Below are 10529 nucleotides of genomic sequence, written 5' to 3'. Positions count from 1 at the left end.
TTGGGGTTGCGTGCTCATCTCGCTCTATAGGCCGAGGGAGCTGGCATTTCTCTGCACACAGTTTTTCCGGGTCATGTGGCCAGCATGACTAAGCCGCTTCTGGCGAAACTAGAGCAGTGCACAGAAACGCTGTTTATCTTCCCGCCGGAGTGGTACCTATTAACTTACTTGCACTTTGACGTGCTTTCGAACTGCTAGGTGGGCAGGAGCTGGGACCGAACGACAGGAGCTCACCCCGTGACGGGGATTTGAACCGCCGACCTTCTGATTGGCAAGCCCAAGGCTCTGTGGTCTAAACCCTCTTACCTGTCTCCTCTTACCTGGAAATAAAGAAAGAAGATAGATCAGTGTATTGCACATGGCACAGTGAGCACAACATGGAGCTAGGCTTTAGAATGAGGCAACAGATCTCAAAGCAGATAAGTACACGTTTAGTTCTGTACATTCACCTACCCCCCTGAAAGTGGAACAGGCAAACACCGATACTCCACATCGAAGAGCTTTGGACATTTGGGGTACTCAGAGAGCTGCTCTCTGTCAAAAACCCCTCCATTATTTGTACATGAGCCATTTATGTGCCCATAAGGGCAAGCTAGAATGCAATTGCACTGTTTACTAACTGGTACGTCCCAGATGACCTAGCGGATGCTGTATCTCAGTATGTGAGAGCAAACATTGGCAAGAAATATGCAAGCCAGCATTTTCTCCAGCTGCTCAGTGAAACCGAGAATGATGGAAAATATGGACAGTTTATTTTCTAACAAGCCACAATTGCTTTTCAAAACTCAAATAGTAGCATGTTTCATCAATAGACTACTTACGAAAATGCAATAGGCAGCAGGAAAGTAGGAACATCTGAACTCAGGATCTTTATTCTTTTTAGGGTTATTGATTAGCCTAATGATGCTTCTATTGAACGCCTTTCAGAAATGCATTTCCCATAAAAAAAAGAAGTCACTGTTTTCATTTTCCTTTATTGGAAAGTGCATGAAATGTTAGCCTAATAAAGAAAAATTCTAAAGTAGTGGGCAAGTTCGGAAAGCTTAAAGCTGCTCTGAGCAAAACGTTTCCAGGCAGCAGCATTTTCCACTCAAAACAAAACAACCCTGTTCAAATATAAAACGATGCAGTTCAGATTTCACAGTTAAAAGAAGCACTAGAGAGCCCTTCAGTGGCATGTCTCATATCAACAACAACAACAACAATGGTGCCGTATTATTCCGTGTCAGCACCCTATGCAAAAGACTGAAACCTGACAACCTATATTAACCCTTATATTCTTATTGTTATATTATCCATGCTCCACTAGCACTACAGTGGTACCTCAGGTTAAATATGCTTCAGGTTACATACGCTTCAGGTTACAGACTCCGCTAACCCAGAAATAGTGCTTCAGGTTAAGAACTTTGCTTCAGGATGAGAACAGAAATCGTGCTCCAGTGGCGCAGCAGCAGCAGGAGGCCAAATTAGCTAAAGTGGTGCTTCAGGTTAAGAACAGTTTCAAGTTAAGTACGGACCTCCGGAACAAATTAAGTACTTAACCTGAGGTACCACTGTACTTGTGCAGACCTCTCCTCTCTCTTAAGGATTTTCACCCAATTTTTGAAGCCAAAGGACCACTCAAGGCAGTTGAATTAAATTAAGCAAATAACAACAAAATCAACATAAAACTATCAAATGCCTTGATGCGGGTTATCTGTGAGAGGTCTAGTACTGTGGCCCTACCTTATTTATGTACCCCTATGATGTTATAGATTATATTTATTGTGTAATGTTTTATTTCTGACTATCGGTCGAATAAAGGAAATTGATTGATAAAACTATCAATAATTAAAACCATTAAGTTCCGTGTTATAGACATAACGGGGGGGGGGGGGACATGGCAAGAGGATTGCCAGCAGTCTGCTAAGATGTTCAGATCATTCTAAAAATTAAAATATTACAGATTGTCATAAAAAACATTCAGTGGGGTCCGTTGAGCATTGAAACCCAGAAAATATTTCAGCAACAAAGATACTGTTACTCAAAAGGTCTCTCAACATCTATCATGTCTAAGTGCTAAGGCAGACACTCCCTGCGATGATCTTTGCATGCTGGGGGAGGGTGCCTCTTGTGTGGGCAAATGTGGTTCTTTACAGGATTGGACCAGGACTGTGTCACTGTGAACTTTTCAAACCCAAATCCCCATTCTACAGGGTTCATTTCAAATAACACTCAGATTTAGAGTTGCTCTTTGTCCCTTACATTTCTGTTGAGTTAGAATAATTGCTCTGTTTCATGCACAGTCTATATTTCACTGATTCATAAATAGTGTTTCAGCATTTGTGACTTGGGTAGCTGTTCTGTATTTCAATATTTGCAGAACTTGTAATATAGCATACAAGTACTCTATGGGTAATCCATGGATGTTTAAATATTGAGACAATGGATTTATGTAAGAAAGCCTTACCATGATCAATTGGTAGCTTACCTGAAGGGGGGGAAATGAATCTTTTAATCAAATTTAAATGAAGTATCATTCAGTGGTAGTGTCATGGCCATAAATGGTACGAATTTCTTGCTTCGATGAACATGCTTTTAGACAAATTTTTCAACAATAAGTGATTTTTTTCTGTGTTGGCTAAGAAAATGCCTACGCTAATATTTTAAATGGTCATCTGTGTTGTTTATTTCAGTCAGTTAATTAATTCATTTCTGGAATCAAAAAGCATGATACCTAATTGACTAAAATAACATTGACCAACTGGTAATTCTTAGCTAAAAAACATTATTCCGCACAGTCCAGTTCTCAGCACTGGCACAGACATTTCTTAGACTAGAACAAAATGGGGGGGCACTGCAAATTCCTACGCATAGAAAGATAACTGTTTTACGGGGATCTGAAGTCACCAAGTCAGGCAGAAAAAGAATGTGGGGAGATGCATTCGCAGGCACAACCCACTTCCAAATTTGCAATAGTTACTTTCCCAGTAAATTCCAAACGTTAAAGCTCAGTGGCAGACCATCTGCTTCATGGTACAATCTCTGGCATCTCCAGTTAGGCCTGGGGAACCCCAATCCGAAACCCTTGAGAGGTGCTGCCAGTCTGTGGGGGCAATACTCAGCTAGATGGAACAGTGGTCTGAGCCAGTATAAATTTCCTTATGTTCCTGTGATTTTTTTTCTACTTTCAAAAAAATAACCGTGAGAGCATTTGCCTCCTCACTGTAACAGCAGTTATATCCTGTTTACATCCCTGCCGCTCCAAAAAACCGAAGTGCCCCTTCACATATTTGTAATCCGCCAATAGAGTAGCAAAGATACAGTGGTACCTCAGGTTACAGACGCTTCAGGTTACAGACACTTCAAGTTACAGACTCCACTAACCCAGAGATAGTACCTCAGGTTAAGAACTTTGCTTCAGGATGAGAACAGAAATCGTGCAGCGGCGGCGGGAGGCCGCATTAGCTAAAGTGGTGCTTCAGGTTAAGAACAGTTTCAGGTTAAGAACGGACCTCCAGAACGAATTAAGTTCTTAACCTGAGGTACCACTGTAGGGAGGCAAATTTTTTATTTTATTTATTTAAAAGCATTTTTGAACTGCTTAATGTTGTGAAATCTCTAAGTGATGTACGAAAACATGGAGATAACAACCAGCAGAACAGTATCATAAAAGCAGAAATCTATTGAGAGTAGGGTCTAATCTTATGGGTTATGGAAAGCCTGAGGGGGGGGGGCAATGCTGTGCATAAAGTTCAACTCATGCAATGGGGCTTTCTCTCCCTCTCCTCTCTCTGCACGCCTCAAAATCTGCTCTGGAGGGTCCCCCAACCGATTTTGAGGGTGCATGGGTTGGGATTGAGGACTGCGTGGGAGAGGAGATGAAAAAGCATTGTGCAAGAAGATGTCTGCTGTGCTAGTGTTGGATATGGCCCTATGTCTTTAGAAGACATAGAATCATAGAATTGTAGGCACCCTGAGGGTGTCCAACTCCCTGCAATGCAATAATATGCAGCTGTCCGATACGAGGACTGAACCTGCAACCTTGGCATTATCAGCACCACACTCTAACCAACTGAGCTATTGTCAGGCTGCTGCCAGCGACTCCCAGCCGGTTGCCCAGGAAGAAGAAGAAGAAGAGTTTGGATTTGATATCCCGCCTTTCACTCCCCTTCAGGAGTCTCAAAGCGGCTAACATTCTCCTTTCCCTTCCTCCCCCACAACAAACACTCTGTGAGGTGAGTGGGGCTGAGAGACTTCAAAGAAGTGTGACTGGCCCAAGGTCACCCAGCAGCTGCATGTGGAGGAGCGGAGACGCAAACCCGGTTCCCCAGATTGCGAGACTACCGCTCTTAACCACTACACCACACTGGCTCTTGGAACTGTCAGCTGCGTCCCATTGGGGAGAGCTTGGAGAGACAGGAGGAGGTAATTAGGCAGCAATGTGGAACGAGGGTGGAGCAGCCTAGTTGCAGTAGAAGCCTAAGCGCCGAGAACAAGGAGAGGGAAGGGGCGAGTTCAAGGGGGAAGACACAGACTGACAGTTTAAGCTCGGACTCAGAGGGAGGGCCACTGGAAATAGCCCATCCTGTGACGCACAGGTGCACAAGAATTAATGAGAGGCGTGAACAGGAAAGGAAGTGAAGGGGGGCTTTAAATGCCATGAGTAGAATTTCCCCCGATAATAATAATAATAATTTATTATTTGTACCCCGCCCATCTGGCTGGGTTTCCCCAGCCATTCTGGGCGGCTTCCACAAAGACCAAAAATACACTAAAATGTCACACATTAAAAACTTCCCTGAACAGGGCTGCCTTAAGATGTCTTCTGAATGTCAGGTAGTTGTTAATGGCTTTGACATCTGATGCGAGGGCATTCCACAGGGCGGGCGCCACTACTGAGAAGGCCCTCTGCCTGGTTACGTGTAGCTTTGCTTCTCGCAATGAGGGAACCGCCAGAAGGCCCTTGGCACTGGACCTCAGCGTCCGGGCAGAATGATGGGGGTGGAGACGCTCCTTCAGATGATCTATGTTACCTTACAGGACTATATGAGGGCAGGTGGTCCTTCAGGTAATCTGCTCTTGAGTTGTTTAGGGCTTTATAAATTAGAAACAAGGCATGGCTGAACATGGCCAGGTAGCTAACCAGAGAGCAGTTCCCTCATCACAGGTGAGATATGTGCATGCCCAGGTGCTCCACTCAACAAAATGGCCGTTGCGTTCTGCTCCGTCAGATCCATCTCCACAATTCCTTCAGTTGCCTTTTGCACAGTTCTTCCCACATGCATGTCACACCAAACGAACCAAACTAAGCAAATTAAGTGAGCCGGCAACACAGAAGAGGGCAGAAGGGCAATAAATCAAACATGCATTATACATTGGATCTCCTCACATGCCGGGCCTCTTTCCTTTGTGATGCCTGTCAAATTAGGCCAGCTATTCATTTCTTTGGCACAGCAGTCTAAAAAAATGAAAATTTATTCTTAGGGAGGAGGAACATGTAAGGAAGGATGCTGCTATACTGTGAAAATATTCTGGATACCTCTGGCTTTTTAACCAGTCCTCCCATCCTGGAGTCGTGCCCAGTTCTCTCTATTTCTCTTTGCTCTCTGCAGAAAATGATGTGGCTGCAACTTTTTAATCAAGAGCTATCCTCCTATCAGAAGGACTGCTCCTCCGGGTTCTGTCGCTACTGACCTGTCATAATCATAGGAATGAAAACAACGATATGTACCCAGCAAGCAGAGGAATAATTGGAAGCATCTAATCCATAATGTTTTCTTTTTTGGAATTATAATGGCCTGGTGAGTGACTGGGGCTTAACCCAGGTCAGCCAAGTCTCAGGTGCACACCTTGGCTTCAAAGATTTTATACATGGTGTCTGGATTCTGGAATAATATTGCTCAGTAGTTTCAAGAACTTAATGACTCATTGTGATGGAAATCAGCTGTATTTGTTTGGTCAGACTTTTTGATCTGCTCCATATTGGCTGTCTAAAACTTCCTCTGGAAACAGCATGGGAAGAACGGAGGGATCATAATTGGGCTTGGTAGAGCTGTTTCCCTCCTTTCCCTTGAGGGATAGCTCACTTGGTAGAGCATGAGACTCTTAATCTCAAGGTCAGGGGTTTGAGCCCCACATTGGTTGAAAGAGTCCTGCATTGCAGGGGGTTGGACTAGATGGTCCCCATAGACCCTTCCAACTCTACAATATATTATTCTATGATCTCCATCCAGGTCTTCCCTTATTCCAATGGCCCTTATATAGTAACACTGCCTTACAGACGGGGGTTTCCAGCTACCCCACCCACTGCCTCTGGAAGCCCTGTAGGAAGTTGATGCAGGAGAGAGAGAAAGAGAGAGAGAGAGAGAGAGAGAGAGACTGTGAGTAACACCATGGGATGGGTTACTTCCCAAATGGTGATGCCAGTGGGACATGGATTCTTTGGGGAAGCTGATGCCTAGGCATGTGATCAGACTAACTTGACCCATAGCTAATTTGGAGCAGGCATGGCAGCAGTGGCTAGGCTAGGACACCTAGGACCAAGGCGAAAAAGTTTGAGCTGCATCACTTATGGACTCACTTACAGCCTAGGACCCTCGTACCTACGGGACCGCCTCTCCTGGTATGTCCCACAGAGGAACTTACGATCTTCAAACAAAAACATCCTGTAGGTCCCAGGCCACAGAGAGGTTAGGCTGGCCTCAACTAGAGCCAGGGCTTTTTCGGCTGTGGCTCCGATCTGGTGGAACGCTCTGTCACAAGAGACTAGGGCCCTGCAAGACTTGACATCTTTCCGCAGGGCCTGCAAGACAGAGCTGTTCCACCAGGCCTTTGGCCAGGGCACAGCCTGACTCCCTCCTTTGGCAATCTTCACAGAACTCTAGCCCAATAATTGCTATCAATTTGATTTGAATTAATTTTATAATGAAATGATTTTAGAATGTTGTATTATTTTATTGTTGTTAGCCACCCTGAGCCCGGCTTCGGCTGGGGAGGGCGGGATATAAATACAAATTTATTGTTTATTATTCTTATTATTAAAACTGTGTTCATGGAAGACAATCTTACTTGGCTATGAGTGATCACCAAAGAAGAAGAAGCACCAGATACAAATCATAATCTAAACATAAGCTTTACTACATTTGCAGCCCCAACCATAATTGTATGCGTTTCTGGCTGATGAATTTCGGTACGAGGAAAGGGGTCCTATCTTCACACACCTTTTACAACGTCTGTGTAAATCAGGGTATGGGAAACTGTGGTCCTCCTAAAGTAGCTGTCCTTGCCCACTGTCCTCCTTGGCCACTGATGATGCTGTCTAGGGTTGATAGGAGTTGAAGTCCAACATTTCTGGAGGTCCACAGGTGCATCACCTCTGGCGAAAATGTCCGAACTTTATGAACGCTGCAGCTGCTTGGTGAATCTGGAAAAAGCTGCATTAGCTTGCATTCAGATTAAACAAACAGAATTGCTTTGCCTCCTTTGTCCTTTACACATTTTTTTTTTTTAAAAAAGCAGTAATCCATACTATGTCTGGATGCAAGCAAAGCCTTTCAGAATAGATTTGCCTTCTCTTCCCCTTTGTTTGCCAGATACCACACACAGGCTCGCTCATTCACACCCCATAGCCGCAAGTAGTGTTTCTGTCTGCCATAAATTTATGTAATTACATTGAAATGTCTTATCAATAATTCAATTATTCCATTAGTTTTACATTAAGAAATAAATAGAGTTAATACATGTATAATTTATCTGCCTATAAACTAAATAGTTTTAAATGCATTTTTTTTCCTGGGCCTAAAGTGGTAATAGCTTATAAAATGAGAAAACTGTAATAAATCTAATCACCTGTACCTTGAAACATCCCATAAGGTAGAGTATATTGAAGATGAACTGCTATGCAGTCCACAAGAATAAGATAACTCTGATAAAAATGCCTCTATTCACTGGTAAAGTCTGGGCTTGGGCCTGGTTAATTAAAACTCAACTTGTAATTATTTGATATGATGAGACACATAGATAGCACACCCATCAAACCTTGCTCTTGATACCTATTGGCTATTCTTTTAAAAAAAAAATATTTATAATTTTCATTATCACCATTTCCAAAATCACATTCACCTTCAAATAAACATTTCCACCATTAATATCTTTCTTTTAATAAAGACATTCAACAACTTCCTTCTTCCAAGGTTTCTTTAATTTTCCCACCATCCCTGCATATTCTTATATATCCATTTAGATCACTTTCTCCCCTTATTCTTCCTTTAATATATCTTATACTGTTGAATTTACCTTAATGCTGCTAGCGTTTTCACTTGTTTATAATTATTTTCCAGATACTCCACAAAGCTTTTCCACTCCTCTTTATAGAGAGCAAGAGATCTTCTTACTCTCTTATTTTATTTGTTAGACCTGCCAACTCTGCATATTTTTAATCATTTTTAATTGCCAACCCACCTTTTAAAGGACCTCACTCACCCGCCATTTTGGGGCTAACAAGATCTGAACTGCTGTAGTGGCATACATAAATAATTTTTCCTGACTCCTGGGTACTTCCCTCTGTACCATTCCCAGAAGAAATGTCTCTGGTTTGGGGGGGAAATGGTTGTTGTTGTTGTTTCAAAAAAGACACCCCGTCTCTTTATATATCATTTCCCAGTACACTTGTACACCATCATGTTAGAGTTACTGGTATCTTGGAAGAGTGATGGGTTGTTAAACAACTCAGAAAACTGTAGCTCTTTGGGGTGAACCTTCTTCTTCTTCTTTGCCGGTCACTCGTAGCCGAGTAAGATTGTCTTCCATAAACACGTAAGTGACTGTCAAGTCCAATTCTGGATCCACACGTCCTTCCACAGTGGGAACATTGGTTTCCAGGCAGGAGTTGATCATGGTGAGAGTTTGCCGAGTGTGCCTTCCTCTTAGCTCATTTTTCTCTTTCGTCCTGAGTTTGATTGTCTTCAAAGCCCATGACACCTTTGATAAAAGCTATTCTCTAACTGGAGCACTTGCAGGCCAGTGTTTCCCAGTTGTCTGTGTTTATACTACATTTTTTTAGATTTGCCTTGAGAGAGTCTTTAAACCTCTTTTGTTGACCACCAGCATTACGCTTTCCATTTTAAAGTTGGGAATAGAGTAATTGCTTTGGGAAATGATAATCAGGCATCTGCACAACATGACCAGTCCAACAAAGTTGATTAGGGTTTGTATCTGTTAGTGCATCTGAAGAATATGATGCTGTCTTAAACCCACAACTATGGGAAGTATCCCAAATTGTTCTAACAGATTGCTGTGGCACTGTGAGCATTTATTCTTTTCCTGATGAGGAAAAATATCCCTTCTCCTCCCTTTGGGTGCTGTTATGGGGGTTCCTCTGAATTCCCTAAGCCAATGGGGGGGCATTTAGAAGGAGGAGAGAGGGTAACAGATAACCACTGTGTGTAGTTGAAAGCAAATGCTTAACACTCAACTCCTAACAGCCAAAACTCCATAACCTCCACCGACCATTTCTGCATTCGTCAGCAGCATTACTTATTCATCGTCTCAGCATTAAAGTATTTGTATTGCAATGCAAAGTTGTTGCCGGGATTAAAAAAATAAATAAAAATTAGCTCCTTGTATATTCATACATTTCAGCTTGGCCGGAAACTTCTGTCAGACTATAAAACATTTGAGTCACTCTTTTCACAATAAAGTTGAGTCATACAGCACTCTTTCTGCCAAGTTTCTTGCAATAAGGTAGTTATTTGAAGCAGAAAGTCACAGGGGAAGAGTAGAAGGGATCCACACAATCACAATAATTTCCAAAAAAATATTGTAACCATTCTAACCTGAAGGCTTGGCTGTTTGAGACCTCTGTCATGGCCCAGGGGACAATGAAGCATAAGAAACTCTGTTATTGGCAAACTATCATGTGAACTCACTGCATACCCTCCAACATTTCTCTGAAAATAGGGGCATCCTAGATTATTATTATTATTTTCTTTCCCAGCCACTCTGGGTGGCTTACAGTACATATTACAGTACCTATTAAAACACAGTACGTCAAACATTAAAAACTTCCCAATACAGGACTGCCTTCAGATGTCTTCTAAAAGTTATGTAGTTCTTTATCTCCTTGGCATCTGAAGGGAGGGCATTCCACTCAGTAGTGGCGGGTGCCACTACTGAGAAGGCCCTCTGCCTGGTTCCCTGTAGCTACCCTTCTTGAAGTAAAGGAACCATCAGAAGGCCCTCAGAGGAGGACGTCAGTGTCCTGGCTGAGCGATGGGCATGGAGATTCTCCTTCCGCGTCTCCACTCCCACATATTAAAACATATTAAGACTACCTATACATAGTTGCTTTGAAAAAATAGAAGCAGCAGCCATTAATGTCACTTTGAGCACCCTCTGGCAGAAAATGTGAGTCAGTCACACATTCCTGAGATACAAAGAGGGCCTGTATTGTGTGAATGGTCCTTATGGTCCTTCTTCTTCTTCTTCTTCTTCTTCTTCTTCTTCTTCTTCTTCTTCTTCTTCTTCTTCTTCTTCTTCTTCACCACCTA

General features: G+C 42.7%; 1 long non-coding RNA gene across 1 annotated transcript; it reads right to left on the bottom strand.

Annotated features, from left to right (window-relative positions):
* Positions 1-5004: 5004 nt before the first annotated feature.
* Positions 5005-9938, bottom strand: LOC310667967. The gene is made up of 3 exons (XR_014506492.1): positions 7203-9938; positions 5522-5676; positions 5005-5440 (listed from the first exon to the last, which is right to left on the bottom strand). It is a non-coding gene; the product is annotated as an uncharacterized lncRNA (long non-coding RNA).
* Between the last annotated feature and the right edge of the window lie 591 nt (positions 9939-10529).

The sequence above is a fragment of the Podarcis tiliguerta genome (genome assembly GCF_965153285.1).
Source record: "Podarcis tiliguerta genome assembly, chromosome: 17".
Lineage (NCBI taxonomy): Eukaryota > Metazoa > Chordata > Lepidosauria > Squamata > Lacertidae > Podarcis > Podarcis tiliguerta.
The sequence above is the reverse complement of the archived record's forward strand: the minus strand, read 5'-3'. Positions and strand labels throughout refer to the sequence as shown.